The 19,711-nt window shown below is 37.1% G+C and overlaps 2 long non-coding RNA genes across 6 annotated transcripts in view; both read right to left on the bottom strand.

Annotated features, from left to right (window-relative positions):
- Nucleotides 1–19,711, bottom strand: part of LOC130047667 (uncharacterized) — a 151,431-nt gene that overhangs the window by 119,206 nt on the left and 12,514 nt on the right. The gene's annotated exons all lie outside the window — the stretch shown is intronic.
- LOC130047671 (uncharacterized) lies at nucleotides 141–18,175 on the bottom strand. 5 transcript variants are annotated; one of them, XR_008796501.1, is made up of 8 exons: nucleotides 17,940–18,175; nucleotides 17,537–17,785; nucleotides 15,775–15,895; nucleotides 14,997–15,143; nucleotides 13,303–13,443; nucleotides 12,398–12,540; nucleotides 11,222–11,346; nucleotides 141–262 (listed from the first exon to the last, which is right to left on the bottom strand). It is a non-coding gene; the product is annotated as an uncharacterized LOC130047671 (long non-coding RNA). The 5 variants fall into 5 exon arrangements; XR_008796500.1 differs by lacking the exon at nucleotides 17,940–18,175 and having other exon boundaries at nucleotides 142–262; nucleotides 17,537–17,856; XR_008796499.1 differs by lacking the exons at nucleotides 17,537–17,785; nucleotides 17,940–18,175 and adding an exon at nucleotides 16,315–17,020 and having other exon boundaries at nucleotides 142–262.

Genomic DNA, 19,711 nt, shown 5'->3' with positions numbered 1-19,711 from the left:
AGGAAGAGACGAATAGACTGATGCTGGACAATAATTCATCAGAATAGCTCACTTTAGCTTTCAGCTCATGTGAGCTAAAAAGGGTTAACACTACATGCCCCAGTCATTGCATGAATGAGGCATAAAAACGGAACATTTTGAATAATTTCATAAACAAACCTGACATTTTCTACAGTGATAGAGCTATCCAAGTCCTACCAGAATGTCAGGCGCAGGACAATTATCCTCGTCAATCAGTCAGACATCTCGAGTAACTGCTACCCTGTAAAATTTATTTCAACATTAAGGATTTGGTAACCAAAATGACTTCTTCACACTATTAGAACATGAATGTCTACAAAAAATCCATGTAAGCATTCTGAATGTACCAAAGTAGAACAAACCTCAATTTAAAAATATTCATAACACAATATCTAACCTCTGTATACATCAAGTCCTATGCGACATCAATGAAAAGTTTCTCACACCCTCACCTCCCAACATAAATTTTAGAAAATAGTTCTCTATACCCTCATATCTCAACGTAAAGTTCAGAAAATAGTTCTCCATCCCCCCACGTCTCAACATAAAGTTCATAGAATAGTTCTAATCCCTAGCTGTCACCTCACTACATAAAGTTCAGAAAGCAGTTTTCCAACCCCTCAACGTTCAATTCAGAAAATAGTTCACCACTCGCTCACCCCCAACGTAAAGTTCAGAAAATAGTTCACCACCCCCTCAACTCCCAATGTAAAGTTCAGTATTTGTAAATATGTTTAATACCTAAACCCTGTACATATATGAATAAAGAGTCTTAAAAGTCCATTGTTACTTATTCCTATTTCTCCATACATTTTATGGCATCATATTAACAATTTTTACTTAAGGGCAGATTCAACTCAGAATTTAAGAATAAAGGATTGATGAAAAATCAATAGAAAACATTATGTGTTGGTGAATTAGTGTACCTGGTGTCAACAACAAAACGTTTACAACAGGTCCATGGGCCACACTGCTCAACTGAGTCACCTTGGCCCATATTTAAAGATTTTTCCTATATAATAACATGTAACACTTTGATTCCTATTGTGCCCCCATCCTACCTCCAGGGTCGATGAATTTTTCAAACTTGAATCTGCACTATCTCAGGAAGCTTTCGTGTAAATGTAAAGGGCCAATGGTTCTTTAGAAGATATTTAAAGAGTTTCCCTATATATTTGTTTATAAAACTTAGATCCATTATTGTGAACCCATCCTTCCCATGAATGGGGGCAATCATTTTAACAAACTTGAATTTGCACTATGTCATGAAGCTTTCGGGTAAATGTAAACTTTTTTGGTCCAGCGATTTTTCAAAAGACGATTTTTAAAGATTTTCCCCATACCTAGTTACCTCGGTATATCGCCCGTCATTATATCGCCATCACCACATACTGCCATCGAAATGTATACAATGGATTTCCATAGACGCTAAAAATTCTATATAACGCCAACCTCGCCTATCGCCACCTGTTTTTAGGTACAAAAGGTCAAACTGCCTTTCTAAATACCCGACGACAATGCCAACGACCAAGGATCAGAAGCCCTAATTATACATAGTTGGTCTGCTCCGCTGAATCAGAGTGAAACTAAATTTAGTATGTGGCATGAAAACAGGTAAGTATTGGTAACTGCAATACCGTATATACTCGCCTATAAGTCGGTACAAATTTTTATCAGAATCGGTTGACAATTTCAAGTCAATGCTCTAGTGTTTTTACTTATGTTTCAAAAACTATATTGAGAAATTAATAATTATGAGGTGCTCAATATCCAAGCCTTATCTGTTTGGGGTTTAAATGCAACCCTTGATCTATGATGGGCAATGATTTACCTAAGCAATTATGGTCTCCTAATTTCCAGTACCTGACACCGTGTTTACTTAGTGGCACACGCCTCGCGAAAACCGTTATTGTGGGATTCAGGTAAAATTTATTGTATTAACAATATATTTTTTTAAGAGTCAAGAATGATGATATAAACTATCTGTTAACAATATTCAATCTTTTATGAAATATATTTCAGCCAGTATACATATGAATATTTCAATATTAAATCGGGTTCGTAATTCAATTTTATTATTCATGATAATTGTCGGAGTTGTTTTAAAAAACCACTACATTACGCCGCCCAGAAAAATACCAATCTTCTTAGGACGTGCCTATAAGTCGGACATAGAGTTTTGGACTAAAACTTAACTCCCAAAAATCCTACTTATACAGTAATAACTTGAACATACTCATTTAAAATTGTCCAGTAGTTTTGCCTACGCATGAACAATGAGAAACGAAACTACTATCGGCTGCAAACTTCCACCAATGTTCATGTGCACACTAAACTAAATCTCTATTCGATGGGATTTGCTATCAACTGCTGTACATTTTGTGTATCATGCGACTTTTGTGTGTATTTATTTGTGTGACATCATATTTCTGTGTCCCAGAAAAAAGTTGCAGTCATTGCATGTGTGTTTGACAACCTGCTCAACCCACTCAGTTAGCGTAGAACCTACCATGACAGAAATGAAACTATTGTAGATATACTTACGTGTTTTACAAATGCACAAGAGCAGAATATGCATTTTTTAGCAAAGTTTAAAGAAGTAAAGCAAAGCAATTATTTTTACACATTGTGTCATATGTGGACGGCAATAGCTGGTGATATAACATGGTAACACTACATTTGTATGTAAAACTTTGACCCTCTATTATGGCCCTATCCTACCCCCGGGGCCCAGGATTTGAACAAACTTGAATCTGCACTATGTCAGGAAGCTTTCATGTAAATTTGTACTTTCCTGGCACAGTGGTTTTTGAGAAGAGGTTGTTCAAAGATTTTACCTATATATTCGCATGTAAAAGTTTGAACCCCTAATGTGGCCTCAACGGGGGTCATGGTTTTAACAAATTTAAAAGTGGACTATGTCAGGAAGCTTTCATGTAAATACCAGCTCTTCTGGCCCAGTGGTTCTTAAAAACAGATTTTAAAAAGACCCACCCTATTTTTTTGTAATTGTCTCCCCTTTGAAGGGAACAGGGCCCTTCATTTGAAACAAACCTGAATTCCCTTTCCCCAAGGATGCTTTATGCCATGGTGAAATTGCTCGAGTGGTTCTAGACAAGAAAATTTTCATAAATCGTCAATGTATTTTCACTATTTCCCTATTGAGTTCCCTTGGAAAGGGGCATGGTCCTTCATTTGTACAAAATTGAATCCCCTTCACCCAAGAATGCTTTGTGCCACCTTTTGTTGAAATTGGCCTACTGGTGCTGAAGAAGATGAAAATGTGAAAAGTTTATGATGACCCTCAAAACAGCGGACAACGTACAAATTTCGGTCAGAAAAGTTCACTTAAGCCTTCGGCTCTGGTGAGCTAAAAATGGATCTAATGTACATAATTTTCAGCCCAATAAATTTCAGAATATCCCCACCGTTTTACCATAATTGGGGTCATTGGACTGTTGTGTTTGCCCTTGCCAGGCACCGATGGTCTTATTCTATCCCCTGGAGTAAGAATTAACAAGAGGCCCATGGGTGGACCACATCACTCACCTGAGTCACATTGGTCCATATAAGAAAACTTTCCATATATATTTGCATGTAAAACCTTAATCCATAGTATGGCCCCAACCTACCCTAGGCCATGGATTTTGCAAACTTGAATCTACACTATGTCAGAAAGCTTGCATTTAAATGTGAATTTCTTTGGTCCAATGATTCTTGAGAAGATTTTTCCTATATATTTGTATGTAAAACTTTTATCCCCCCTTGTGGCCCCATCCTACCACCAGGGGCCATGATTTGAACGAACTTGAATCTGCATTATATCAGGAAGCTTTCATATAAATCTCAGTTTTTCTGGCTCAGTGGTTCTTGAAGGAATATATATATTTGTATGTTAAACTTTGATCCCCTTGTGGCCCCATCCGACCCCCGGGGACCACGATTTTAACAAACTTGAATCTGCACTATGTAAGAAAGCTTTCATGTAAATATCAGCTTTTCTGGCTCAGTGGTTCTTGAGAAGATTTTTCCTATATATTTGTATGTAAAACTTTGATCCCCTATTGTGGCCCCATCCAACCCCCAGGGACCACGATTTTAACAATTAAGAATTTGCACTATATCAGAAACCTTTTATATAAATCTCAGCTTTTGTGGCCCAGCGGTCCTTGAGAAGAAGATTTTTAAAGAATTTTCCTATATATTTGTATGTAAAACTTTGATCCCTTATTGTGGCCCCATCCGACACCCGGAGGCCAGGATTTTAACAATTAAGAATCTGCACTATATCAGGAAGCTTTCATATAAATCTCAGCATGTGTGCCTCTGTGGTTCTGGAGAAGAAGATTTTTAAAGATTTTTCCTATATATTTGTATGTAAAACTTTGATCCCTTATTGTGGCCCCATCCAACCCCGGGAGCCAGGATTTTAAGAATTTAGAATCTGCACTATATCAGGAACCCTTCATATAAATCTCAGCTTTTGTGGCTCAGTGGTTTTGGAGAAGAAGATTTTTAAGCATTTGTCCTATATATTTGTATGTAACATTTTGATCCCCTATTGTGGCCCCATCCTACCCCCGGGGGCCAGGATTTTAACAATTCAGAATCTGCACTATATCAGGAACCCTTCATATAAATCTCAGCTTTTGTGGCTCAGTGGTTTTGGAGAAGAAGATTTTTAAGCATTTGTCCTATATATTTGTATGTAACACTTTGATCCCCTATTGTGGCCCCATCCTACCCCCGGGGGCCAGGATTTTAACAATTCAGAATCTGCACTATAGAAGGAACTTTTCATATAAATCTTAGCTTTTGTGGCTCAGTCGTTCTTGAGAAGAAGATTATTAAAGATTTTTTCTATATATTTGTATGTAAAACTTTGATCTCCTATTGTGACCCTATCCGACCTCCGGGGGCCAGGATTTTAACAATTTAGAATCTGCACTATATCAGGAAGCTTTCATATAAATCTCAGCTTTTATGGCTCAATGGTTCTTGAGAAGAATATTTTTAAAAGATTTTTCCTATATATTTGTATGTAAAACTTTGATCCCTTTGTGTGGCCCCATCCGACCCCCGGGGGCCAGGATTTTAACAATTTAGAATCTGCACTACATCAGGAACCTATCATATAAATCTCAGCATTTGTGGCTCAGTGGTTCTTGAGAAGATTTTTCCTATATATATGTATGTAAAACTTTTAGCCCTTATTATGGCCCCTTCCGACCCCCGGGGGCCAGGATTTTAACAATTTAGAGTTTGCATTACATCAGAAACCTTTCATATAAATCTCAGCTTTTGTGGCCCAGCGGTCCTTGAGAAGAAGATATTTAAAGAATTTTCCTATACATTTGTATGTAAAACTTTGATCACTTATTGTGGCCTCATCCGACCCCGGGGGCCAGGATTTTAACTATATAGAATATGCACTATATCAGGAAGCTTTCATATAAATCTCAGCTTTTATGGCTCAGTGGTTCTTGAGAATAAGATTTTTAAAAGATTTTTCCTATATATTTGTACGTAAAATTTGATCCCTTTTTCTAGCCCCATCCGACCCCCGGAGGCCAGGATTTTAACTGTTTAGAATCTGCACTATATCAGGAACCCTTCATATATATCTCAGCTTTTGTGGCTCTGTGGTTCTGGAGAAGAAGATTTTTAAAGATTTTTCCTATATATTTGTATGTAACACTTTGATCCCCTATTGTGGCCCCATCCGACACCCGGGGGCCAGGATTTTAACAATTTAGAATCTGCACTCTATCAGGAAGCTTTCATATAAATCTCAGCTTTTGTGGCTCTGAAGTTCTTGAGAAGACGATTTTAAAAAGATTTTCCCTATATATTTGTATGTAAAATTTTCATCTCCTATTGTGGCCTTATCCGACCCCGGGGGCAAGTATTTTAACAATTTAGAATCTGCACTATATCAGGAACCTTTCATATAAATCTCAGCTTTTGTGGCTCAGTGGTTCTTGAGAAGAAGATTTTTCCTACATATTTGTATGTAAAACTTTGATCCCCTATTTTGGCCCCATCCGACCCCCGGGGCTCAGGATTTTGACAATTTAGAATCTGCACTATATCAGGAATCTTTCATATAAATCTCAGCTTTTGTGGCTCAGTGGTCATTGAGAAGAAGATTATTAAAAAAATTTCCTATATATTTGTATGTAAAACTTTGATCCCCTATTGTGGCCCCATCCGACCCCCGGGGGCCAGGATTTTAACAATTTAGAATCTGCATTATACCAGGAAGTTTTCATATAAATCTCAGCTTTTGTGGCTCAGTGGTCCTTGAGAAGAAGATTATTAAAGATTTTTCCTATATATTTGTATGTAAAACTTTGATCCCCTATTGTGGCCCCATCCAACACCCGGAGGCCAGGATTTTAACTGTTTAGAATATGCACTATATCAGGAAGCTTTCATATAAATCTCAGCTTTTGTGGCTCAGTGGTCCTTGAGAAGAAGATTATTAAAGATTTTTCCTATATATTTGTATGTAAAACTTTGATCCCCTATTGTGGCCCCATCCAACACCCGGAGGCCAGGATTTTAACTGTTTAGAATCTGCACTATATCAGGAACCCTTCATATATATCTCAGCTTTTGTGGCTCAGTGGTTCTTGAGAAGAAGATTTTTAAAGATTTTTCCTATATATTTGTATTTAACACTTTGATCCCCTATTGTGGCCCCATCCGAACCCCGGGGGCCAGGATTTTAACAATTTAGAATCTCCATAATACCAGGAAGCTTTCATATAAATCTCAGCTTTTTTGGCTCAGTGGTTCTTGAGAAGAATATTTTTAAAAGATTTTTCCCATATATTTGTACGTAAAATTTGATCCCTTTTTATGGCCCCATCCAACCCCTGGGGGCCAGGATTTTAACAATTTAGAATCTGCATTATACCAGGAAGCTTTCATATAAATCTCAGCTTTTGTGGCTCAGTGGTTCTTGAGAAGAAGATTTTTAAAAGATTTTTCCCATATATTTGTATGTATAATTTGATCCCTTTTTGTGGCCCCATCCGACCCTTGGGGGCCAGGATTTTAACTATGTAGAATATGCACTATATCAGGAACCTTTCACATAAATCTCAGCTTTTGTGGCTCAGTGGTTCTTGAGAAGAAGATTTTTAAAGATTTTTCCTATATATTTGTATGTAAAACTTTGATCCCTTATTGTGGCCCCATCCGACCCCCGGGGGCCAGAATTTTAATAATTTAAAATCTGCACTATATCAGGAACCTTTCATACAAATCTCAGCTTTTGTGGCTCAGTGGTTCTTGAGAAGAAGATTTTTCCTATATATTTGTATGTAAAACTTTGATCCCTTATTGTGGCCCCATCCGACCCCCGGGGGCCAGGATTTCAACAATTTAGAATCTGCACTATACCAGAAAGCTTTCATATAAATCTCAGCTTTTGTGGCTCAGTGGTTCTTGAGAAGAAGATTTTTAAAACATTTTCCTATATATTTGTATGAAAAAATTTGATCCCTTATTGTGGACCCATCCGACCTCCGGGGGCAAGGACTTTAACAATTTAGAATCTGCACTATATCAGGAAGCTTTCATATAAATCTCAGCTTTTGTGGCTCAGTGGTTCTTGAGAAGAAGATTTTTAAAGATTTTCCCTATATATATGTATGTAAAACTTTGATCCCCTATTGTAGCCCCATCCGACCCCCGGGGGCCAGGATTTTAACAATTTAGAATCTCCATAATACCAGGAAGCTTTCATATAAATCTCAGCTTTTGTGGCTCAGTGGTTCTTGAGAAGAAGATTTTTAAAAGATTTTTCCTCTATATTTGTATGTAAAATTTGATCCCTTTTTGTGGCCCCATCCGACCCCCGGGGGCCAGGATTTTAACTATATAGAATATGCACTATATCAGGAAGCTTTCATATAAATCTCAGCTTTTGTGGCTCAGTGGTTCTTGAGAAGAAGATTTTTAAAGATTTTTCCTATATATTTGTATGTAAAACTTTGATCCCTTATTGTGGCCCCATCCGACCCCCGGGGGCCAGAATTTTAACAATTTAAAATCTGCACTATATCAGGAACCTTTCATACAAATCTCAGCTTTTGTGGCTCAGTGGTTCTTGAGAAGAAGATTTTTCCTATATATTTGTATGTAAAACTTTGATCCCTTATTGTGGCCCCATCCGACCCCCGGGGGCAAGGATTTTAACAATTTAGAATCTGCACTATATCAGGAAGTTTTCATATAAATCTCAGCTTTTGTGGCTCTTTGGTTCTTGAGAAGAAGATTTTTAAAGATTTTCCCTATATATATGTATGTAAAACTTTGATCCCCTATTGTAGCCCCATCCGACCCCCGGGGGCCAGGATTTTAACAATTTAGAATCTGAACTATATCAGGAAGCTTTCATATAAATCTCAGCTTTTGTGGCTCAGTGGTTCTTGAGAAGAAGATTTTTAAAGATTTTCCCTATATATATGTATGTAAAACTTTGATCCCCTATTGTGGCCCCATCCGACCCACGGTGACCAGGATTTTAACAATTTAGAATCTGCACTATATCAGGAACCTTTCATACAAATCTCAGCTTTTGTGGCTCAGTGGTTCTGGAGAAGATTTTTAAGGATATTTCCTATATATTTGTATGTGAAACTTTGATCCCTTATTGTGGCCGCATCCGACCCCCGGGGGCCAGGATTTTAACAATTTAGAATCTGCTCTACCTAATAAAGCTGATCTATGTATCTCAGCTTTTGTGACCCAGTGGTTCTTGAGAAGAAGATTTTTTAATGACCCTACTCTATTTTTACCTTTTCTTGATTATCTCCTCTTGGAAGGTGGCCTGGCCCTTTATTTTAACAATTTAGAATTCACTTTACCTACGGATGCTTTGTGCTAACTTTGGTTGAAATTGGCCCAGTGGTTTTTGAGAAAAAGTAAAAAATGTTAACAGTTTACAGACGGACGGACGCCAGAATACCGGTGATCAGAAAAGCTCACTTGAGCTTTGAGCTGAGGTGAGCTGAAAAGTTAATAATATATTCAAGGAGGGTTTCACAAGACTTAAAGAGGTTTCGTTATTTCTACCTCTGTAGTTCTGAAGACGATACATAAATGACCCCATCCTATCTTTTTTCATTTGTTGATTATCTAATCCTTGAAGGTGGGAGTCCCTTCATTTAAACGATTTTTAATCCTTTAACAGTACTAAGTTTGGTTGAAATTGGGCTCTGTGATTGTAGATAAGTTCAAAAATAAGTTTACAGACAAACGGACAAACAGATGTACAACAGAGAACTGGTGATCAGAAAAGTCCACTAGAGCTTATAGCTCAGATGAGTTAAAACAAGAGGCCCAAGGGCCTAGAATCGCTCTTCTGATAAATTGTACAACCCCACCATTTCTATTCTTAGCCTCTTAGTATTCTAAATCTTTAGTTAAATCCTAAGAATTCAAAAAAAGTAGGTCAATGTGACCTACTTTTTGGTTTACACATTTTGAGAACCCAAGAAATATCAACTGACAAAGTTTGATGATTTTAAGCCAATTAGTATCTGAATATTGAAATATAGCTGTCAAATTCCAATCGTAGGTCATGGTGACCTACTTTTTGGTCATCGAACTCCGAACATGCAAGACCCATCAACTGACAAAGTTTGATGACTGTAGGTCAAATAGTATCTGAAATATATAAATATAGCCGTCAAATTCCAAAAGTAGGTCAAGGTGACCTACTTTTTCGTCAACACCCTTCAAACATGCAAGACCCAACAACTGACAACGTTTGATGACTGTAGGTCAAATAGTATCTGAATTATATAAATATAGCCGTCCAATTCCAAAAGTAGGTCAAGGTGACCTACTTTTTGGTCAACACCCTTTGAACATGCAAGACGCATCAACTGACAAAGTTTGATGACTGTAGGTCAAATAGTATCTGAAATATATAAATATAGGTGTCCAATTCCAAAAGTAGGTCAAGTTGACCTACTTTTTGGTCGAAACCCTTCGAACATGCAAGACCCATCAACTGACAAAGTTTGATGACTGTAGGTCAAATAGTATCTGAATATATAAATATAGCCGTCAAATTCCAAAAGTAGGTCAAGGTGACCTACTTTTTGGTCGACACACTCCGTTGACTCAAGATACATCAACTGTCAAAGTTTGATAATTGTAGGTCAAATAGTGTCTGAAATATAGTAATTTAGCTGTCAAATACCAAAAGTAGGTCACGGTGACCTACTTTTTGGTCGACACAAACCGAAGACGAAGACGCATCAACTGACAAAGTTTGATGATCCTAGGTTTTACAGTGCCCAAAATATGCATCTAAAATTGAAAATGTGAAATTTGAATATCTGCAAAATTCAAAAAGTAGGTCACTGTGACCTACTTTTTTATAAATATGTTTCAAGGCCTCAAGATGCATCAACTTACAAGATTTGATGATTCTAAACCTCTCGGTATTTGAAATAACAACTTAAAATATATCTATAAATGATAAGCCATAAAATTCAGAAAGTAGGTCACGGTGACCTATTTTTCAGTTGACGCATTTCAAGGTCCCATGATCCACCAACTGACAAGTTTTGATGATCATAGGCTTCAAAGTGTCCAAGATATGCATCAAAATTAATTTTAAAATAAATACCTGCAAAATTCAAAAAGTAGGTCACCGTGACCTACTTTTGAGACAACTTGACACAAGGTCCTAAGATGCATCAACTGTCAAAATTTAATGATCCTAGTCCTTATAATGGCTAAAATATCTAAGATTTAAGGAATTTAAAAAAAATTAAATTTAGGTCAACTTTGAAGAGACCTTGAGACCACGCCCTTTGCCCCAGGGTAATGCCTTGAACAATTTTTAATCTACAACATATCCTGATCCTTATGTGTAAGTTTGGTGATAATCTGCCCTGTGGTTCTTGAGAAGAAGATTTTTTAGCAACCACTACTTTTGTTTGTATTTTCCTGATTATCTCCCCTTGTTAAAGGGTCACATCCCTTTATTTAGTATGTATGAAAGCCCTTGGGCCAATGATACCCTGTACCAAATTTGAAAGAAATTGGCCAACGGGTTCTTGAGTTATAGCCCTTTTTCTAAAAAGTTTACGCACACCGCCCACCGCACAAATGGCCATAGCATTAGCTCTTTGAGCATTTGGCTCAAAAGAGCTAAAGATAGAAATTTTACCAGCTCCATTCAAAAGTTTGTCTCCAGAAATGGATCAGATGCTAAGAAAACCTCTCTTCTTTTAAGAGATACCGGTAAGAACTGCTCCTACTGCAGGGTGTCACCATCTCATGAGGACCAGGGAGCTGAAAAACCAAAGTGACAATGAGTGTTGGAATGGCCAGAAATCAGACAGGTAAATGAAAGTTTGAGCAAATTAAAATCCTTTTGAATTTTGTGAAAGGAAACCTGAGCTTGTTCTCTTTTAAACAGAAGACTCACTGTCCTTATTGGTAACCTGAACATTGGTTATATGTAACACTAAGACTAGAAAGTCAATAACAATTTTCCTATATTGAACCTGTCTTTGAGCCTGACTCTGACAGAGGGGTCATGGATTTTACAATTTTCATTCAGGTTTTTTAAGGTCATCATTTTGAGGGTCTGGACCTTTCCATTGGGAAAATAATGGAATATTTGGCATTGGGAATGAGAACTTCTCTCAGCTCCCTACAGACCCTAAAATTTCCAGAAATTAGAGGGCTTTTCAAACATCATAAAAAAGCATTCAGATGGTAGACCCTCCTATAGAAATTATCAAAACAGACAGGTATACAGACATTGCTGTATCATAATAAGCCCCATCTACAGCCGAACATACAGACATAACTGTACCATAATACGTCCCATCTACAGACAGACATACATACATTGATGTACCATAATATGTCCCATCTACAAATGGGCATACAGACATTGCTGTATCAAAATATGTCCCATCTACAGACAGACATACAGGGCTGATACATTGCTGTATCGTAATATCCCATCTACAGACAGACATACAGACATTGCTGTACGATAATACGTCCCATCTACAGACAGACATACAGACATTGCTGTACTATAATACGTCCCATCTACAGACAGACATACAGACATTGCTGTACTATAATACGTCCCATCTACAGACGGACATACAGACATTCCTGTACTATAATATAGTACAATGCATGTAGCTATAACTCATATCTTTCACTATGAACCAAATTTACAACATTCAAACAACATTTAATATGTAAAATAACACCATTAACAAGTGTTGTATTATAATTTACATAGTCTAAGGGAGATCACTGTAAAATTTGCCAGCATGCTCTTTACATGATCAAAACTTTTTACATTAAATATGAATACTTCTCTTAGTCTTCTCAGGGCAAATGATGACACCCATTGATTGCTACATCCTATCAATTTTCAATAAAGTGTTCAGTCTTCAACACCAGGCAATGATGGAGTGGTGAATTAAGAAAATGTCTTCTGTCCATTCATACAAGTCCCTAAAAAATTTCAATGATAAGTTATTGCCAAAATTGAGAATGTAAATGAGGCTGAGATGATTGAGTCACAGATGTTGCCAGCTGGAAATATCACGTCCCTCAGGAGCCAAGTCCCTACATGTAATCCATGTTTAGAGTGATGCAATGTACAATAACCCCCTGTACACATTATGTACTCGAGGGTGGGTGAGTCGTTCTTGCAGCCAGCAACACAAACTGTGTACTCCTTCCATGGAAGTGTTACCTCAAAGCATGAAAATAATTAAAATGTTGACAAAGAATGAACATTGCTGAATACATGGTCACTTACATGAAGACAATGACAAAACAAAGATGATGTTGACTATATGTATAGTGTTAGTTTATATGACAAATAAAACCTCAGACTCATTTTTAAATACATGTAGTTGCCTTTAAACATTTAAAGTGTGTCACAAGAAGATTTGATTTATTTCTTTAAGATATTAAAAATATTTTTTTTGGCTTTCTTAATTATTTGCTAGTAGTTAACATGGTTATTAGGTATAATATATATACTATATGTTAGTAAGTTTCAACAATTAATGTTTGAAATCTAAGAACTTTTTTTTTAATGAAAGCGTTTTATTTTATTCAGTCATGCAATTTGAGTCAACCATTTTCCTATCCATTGGGCCAAAACTGCAGTAAAAGTTCTCAGAGGATTCTAAAAAAAATAAGTTGATAGCCGGTCAAGTGACCACGAATTAAGTATACATAATTTAAAATAATGTAGCCCTGTACCTCGTAATGCTTCTTGATAAACTTCTCTGATCGGACGCATAGTGCTGTCCACTCTTCTGATAATGGATCAGACAGCTCCATTCAATGTCTGTGTGCAGGATAGCTGCTACTATCCCCACCATTAGCTTAGTGGACACCACCCTAGATAAAATATCAACAACATGATTCGAATAAAACACATCAACATCTCAGTTCAAAAACAAGCAAGTCATAATGTAGACAGGATCACGAGCCCGAGACAAAAAAATGTAGATATCCCGAGCATCATTCTAATTGTTCATCCAAAAAAGTGGACACCCTGAGCATCATTCGAATTGTTCAGATACAAATCATTAGTTTTTCAATTTATTCTTTGATAGTAATCTATTTTTAATTTTTACACAAAATGATGCAGTTTTAATGGACTGTGCCCCACAGCGAAATCCCGCAGGCATAAATAGTGCCCCCCCCCCCCCCCTACTCTGGGGTCATGATGTATTGTAAACAAACTTCATTGTGAATCTACAAGACTTGAGTACACATGATTAACTTTTGATGCTGTGCCCCACATCTGAATTCTACAGGTGAAAATAGTGCACCCTCCCTACCTGGGCTCAAGGGTGGTGATGTAAACAAACTATGACCCTACAAGGGTGGTGATGTAAACAAACTATGACTCTACAAAGGTGGAGATGTAAACAAACTATGACTCTACACGGGTGGTGATGTAAACAAACTATGACTCTACAAGGGTGGTGATGTAAACAAACTATGACTCCACAAGGGTGGTGATGTAAACAAACTATGACTCTGCAAGGGTGGTGATGTAAACAAACTATGACTCTACAAGTGTGTTGATGTAAACAAACTACGACTCTACAAGGGTGGTGATGTAAACAAACTACGACTCTACAAGGGTGTTGATGTAAACAAACTATGACTCTACAAACCATAAAGATGCTAGAACACAAAATTTTGAAGAATTGCATTCATTTGGTCCTTAATTGATTTTCATTAAAAATGTCTAGATTGATCATACGTAATAATTAGAACTCTTTTTTACCTCTTCCTTCCCCCAGGGGTCATCTTAACATGAAATAACTGTAATCTACACATGAAGATGATCATCTGAGTTACAGTGTTATGACCCCATCTTGAACCCAAGAGCTGTGTTGTGCACAAATTTAATGTACAAGATGATGCCTGCATATCTATTTGTAAAATGAATTTAAATTTGTGGTTCCTAAATAGAAAATTTATCTTAGAAGAAAACAGTTTTCCTCTGTGACCTCACCATGACTTCAGGAGTTATGATATGAACAAATTTGAATGTACACTTCATGCGGATACATGTATATTGATTTCTCTATATATACTAATAACAATTGCGATTCTTCTTCAGATTTATGACAGTGACTTGATGGGCGTTACTGGTCACTCAAGCTTTTCATATCTTTGCAGCTCCAGCGATTTTTTCCCTTATATAACTGGCACCGATAAACGGTACCATTCTCAATGCCAAAAACTGTTGATTTTTCCCAATTTTGAGACTAAAAATTCCCAACTTACTTTCCAAAAAATAGACCACTGACATCTTAATTTACTTAGTCTGAAACATTGTACAAGTTAATTAAAATGTTCACTTCCGGTATTAAATCGAAAGTACAGGGGAAAGAGTACCAATTATTTTCCCATAGAACTCAATACAAACCTACCTGTGCACAGGTAGGAAATTTGAGTTCTGAAATTTCTGTGTCATGAGATCTGTCACCATGTGAATGAGCTGCACCATCTATGGACATTGACATTACCAGGAATGAAAGACTCTGACAATTCTGATGATATTTGGATCTGATTTTTGACTGTAATAAATAAAATGTTATTAAAGTTACACGATTCTGTTTTTTTTCTTATGCATGAAATAATTTTAAGGCATCATATTGACAATTTCTTTATAAGGGTAGATTTTACCCCGATTTTAAGGAGGACCCCCCAAATTGCAAAAAGTCAGAAAAACTGCTAAATGTAAAACTTATACGGTACCAATTTTGATGCACCAGATGCGCATTTCGACAAATAATGTCTTTTCAAAGAAGTCTGAGTAACAATTTTCTGTAAGATCAAGAAAGAGAAACCATGTAGGAATCTAATAAATCTAGTGGTTCTTAATATGTTCTCCCAGCTGCTGATGTAGGTGAGATAACTTTAACCTCCCCCTTACACAAGAACATTGGGGACATGACCAGTGCCTCCCCATCTTATCTGTTTACAAAGATCTTAGATAAGGGTCAGTCCAGCATTTTACTACATCATCACAGCTCAGGCTCTACTGCACTGAACAACATCCATTATTTGAAAAATACTGCAATTTGAAATTGGAAAAATTGAAAATATCCCAACATGCCAAAGTTTGAGAAGGGCAATACCCAGGGCTTTAAATTCAAATCTGTGCCTTCTAATAAGGGCATGCAGAGAGTGAAAGAAAAATTGTACCTGCTCCATATGAAAGACTGCCTCCTGAAATGGATCAGTTAGTGAAGGACCCTCCTTCAGCTTCAGAAAAACAGGAAATGCTCCCGCGGCCAGGGTGCCACCATTTGTTACGCTCAGGAAGCTGAAAAATGAAGGTGGAAATGAGTGCCGGAATGCTCAAATGCTATACATGTAAGTAAAAGTTTCATTAATTTAATGATCATCGATGAAATTTTCAAGACATTTTTGGCAAACGAACCACCTCGTTATATGTTACATCAGAGAATATGAAAAATATAGCCCGCCCCCCCCCCCCCCCCAGAGAGTGTTTCTCATGAAATCTACTGCTAAATGTAAATACATGCAGATATATGTAAACTAAGGCATGATACAAGCAGTTAATAAGTCATGCATCTGACTAATTACCAATCTGGAAGATTTAAACAACTATATTAAAAAATACATCAGTTGTAAGTGTTGTATGATAATTCTCAAAATCTAAGGGAAGTAACTGCCTGTACACTATTTGCACTCCAAACCTTTTATGAGAGAAATGAATACTTCTCTGACTCTTCTTAGGGTAAACCAGGACTCGCACAGGCTGCTACATCTCGGCAAGACAGCGGCCATGTTTAACAAGGTGTTCCGCCTAAACCAGCAAGGTATTCCAGACTGTCGGGGTATCCTGACTTGGGATCTAGACACTGAGGAGAGGCGTGGCCTTGCCACCCGGATGAGGATGACATGCTCTGAGTGTCCGTTCCTGTCTGGCCTGTACAATTTGTATGAGGAGGTAGAGACCAAATCCCCAGGGAGAAAGGCTGCCACTGTAAACTACGGTTTACAAGTTGGCCTAAGTCAAACCCCTTTAGGAAATGATGGGTTGAGGAAAATTCTACTTTCAACCAACACCCCTCCCCCTTCACGTAAGTCCCTACAAAAATCAAGTAACAAAGTTCTGGCCAAAATTGTCAACCTTAATAAAGAGGATATGAGTCACAGGTGTCACCAGCTGGTGGAAATCAACACCCTCAGGGGAAATGAGTCCCCACATACCATCTCTGTTCAGAGCGAAGGTATGTACAATAACCCCCTGTACTCAAGGGTGGGTGAGACACCATTCCAGCTGGCGACACAAACTGTGTATTCTTTTGCAGAGAATGTCACCACAAAACATCAAATAATTAAAGTGGTGACAAAAAATAAAATTTGCTCCAAACATGGCCACTGTTGACCACTGTTGTAGTCCTGGGGTATGTGGGGCAAACCTTCCAATGCATCACTCCATAGGGGATGAGTTCACCTGGGCTAAGGAGGGAATGGCAGAACTCCTCAGTGAGACTGGCCTCGAGGTACAGGAGGTAACCACTGACCCGAGCGGCGCATTCCCTCTATCAGGATGGGCTTCTGAAAGAACAACCAATTCATTATATCGACACTCGGCATTGTCTGAAAGCATCAGAAAGTCTATCAAGAGAGACGAAAAACAGGCACAGGTCATGCCTGGAAGAAACAAGGCTGAAAGAATAAAAACTTTGCATAATTTTGCCTTAGATGCAGTAGACACTAGACTGATGCACAGCCAAGATAAATCAAACCTATGAGGCATTTGCAAGGGATGCTGCAAAGATGAAAAACAAGCTCTCATATGCTAAACTTGCAATGGTGCATTGCTACATGGGTGATCATGCATCATGCAGATAACACTCTCTGGTGTGCAAAGAGGGATTAAAAAGTAACTGGTTAAGAAAAAGTACATATCTGAGTGACAATTTCAAAATACCCTGTTCGGCCGAGAATGAGAACTTGCTCCATGCTTGTATCTCAAGAAGATTGTCTCCAGCTGTCCTGGCCAAGACGATCAAAAACTGCAACTCTCAGAAGGTCGAGAGCTTTAATCGAACCCTGCGACGATCTCTGCCTCGCAATGTAACATTTCCGAGGGACTTTTCCGGTCAGGTGCACAATGCTGTCCACTCTTCTAATAATGGTCCGGGCAGGTCTATTCGGGGTATCTGTGCAGGGGTAGGTGCTGTCATCCCACAAAAGTAAAAGAGTTGTCAAATGAAAAAATTGTACAAACTTTATGAGAGGCATCAAGAAGTCAAATACCAGAAAAATGGGGTTACTGAAATCTGTGCAATACCCACAAAAAAGTGCTATACCCAGAAAAAAGTACACTATACCCAATACTGCGATAATATACACAGGATATCCTCTTAGATGGGTTGAGAAATGGTTATCTGGAAAAAATGGTACACTGAATTGGTACCGTTACCGTTATACAGCCAATTCATAGAAAAATCCAATACATCCGGCGCTATTTGCCGGCGCCATTGCTTGTGACGTATTATAAGGTATACCACGCCCGATCAAATTAAAGACGATGATGTAGTTTAAATGATGGTGGGTTTTTCTAAGTTTATAAATTCAAATATATGTATTTTTTTTTTTTTTTTAATATAAGTTGATGCCCCATCACCTGTCATTTTGTCACCAAAATGAATTCAATGGATTTTTAATTTTTTTTAAATTAAATATCATGAATTTAACACCAGTATTTAATTATTTCAAACACTTTTTAATCTCAAAGGCAGGCATGAGTATGTAATTTAAGTGATTAAATAATTTTCTTGCAAGACAAATACACACAAATACACACACATACACACTAATATAAATAAGGAAGTTAGCCATAAGGAAAACATGAATTTGAAATTTATTTAAACATTCATAGTTTCCATATGTTCCCAGCCCTAGCCACGTGGAGGCCTCCTTTCTGTAGAGCCATACTTTCTTTTTTTTTGAAATGAAAAATTTAAAGCCAAAGGACCAAAATCATGAAGAACACAACATACAAAAATTTAAAACACATAAAACATCTGTAAATTTACATTTATAATTTATTTTTTGCTTATGTTAAATAAAAAATATTGAAACCAAAGGAAACCAAACTATCAAAAATATAAGAGACAAAAATTTAAAACATCTTTAGTTTTACATTTACAAACAAGAATTTCATTGGCATGTCATTTTCTGCTCATGTTAGATAAAAATATCAAAACCAAAGGACCAAAACTATAAATACGAGAGACAAAAATTAAAAATACACGAAACATCTTTAGTTTGTTTTTTAAATGAAGCAATGAAATATTTTAGGACCTTGATCATAAAAAGAACAGATCAATAGATGAAAAGAGATAGGAATATAAACACTTAATACTATAAAAAATATTTCAATATTACATAATTATAATTTTTTTAAAAAATAAAACAATCCGTTTCATATAAAAATCATTAAGATTATATATTTCATTACGATATCCTTGTTTGGGAAAAAGAGGATGCCAACAAAAGCCATTACAACAAAACAAAAAAATAAATATTTAGAGAATTTTAAAAGACCATATGAGATTCATAATTGAAAAAAAAAACATTTGTAACATTATATTAGCATAAAAAAAGTTATGCAGCTAAAGACCAGAACATATGAACATTAAAATTAACAAAATGCAAATGGAATGGGTGAGTAATAAGCCTGAAAGTAACCCTACTCAAAGTTCTAACCTACACAAGATCAAGCTGTATTCAGTGGACGCACCTGTCTGGCGGGGTAGGAATAAGCCTGAAAGTAACCCTGCTCTAAGTTCTCAAAATTTACTACATTATAATTAAAAAAAATGAATATGTAGGTTAGAACTTAGAGTAGGGTTACCTTTAAGGCTTATTCCTCCCCCGCCAGACGGGTGTGTCCAGTGAATACAGCTTGATATTATGTAGGTTAGAACTTAGAGTAGGGTTACTTTCAGGCTTATTCCTCCCCCGACAGACGGGTGTGTCCAGTGAATACAGCTTGATATTATGTAGGTTAGAACTTAGAGTAGGGTTACTTTCAGGCTTATTCCTCCCCCGACAGACGGGTGTGTCCAGTGAATACAGCTTGATATTATGTAGGTTA

This window comes from Ostrea edulis, chromosome 7 (assembly GCF_947568905.1).
Source record: "Ostrea edulis chromosome 7, xbOstEdul1.1, whole genome shotgun sequence".
NCBI lineage: Eukaryota > Metazoa > Mollusca > Bivalvia > Ostreida > Ostreidae > Ostrea > Ostrea edulis.
This window is presented reverse-complemented; position numbering and strand designations above follow the sequence as displayed.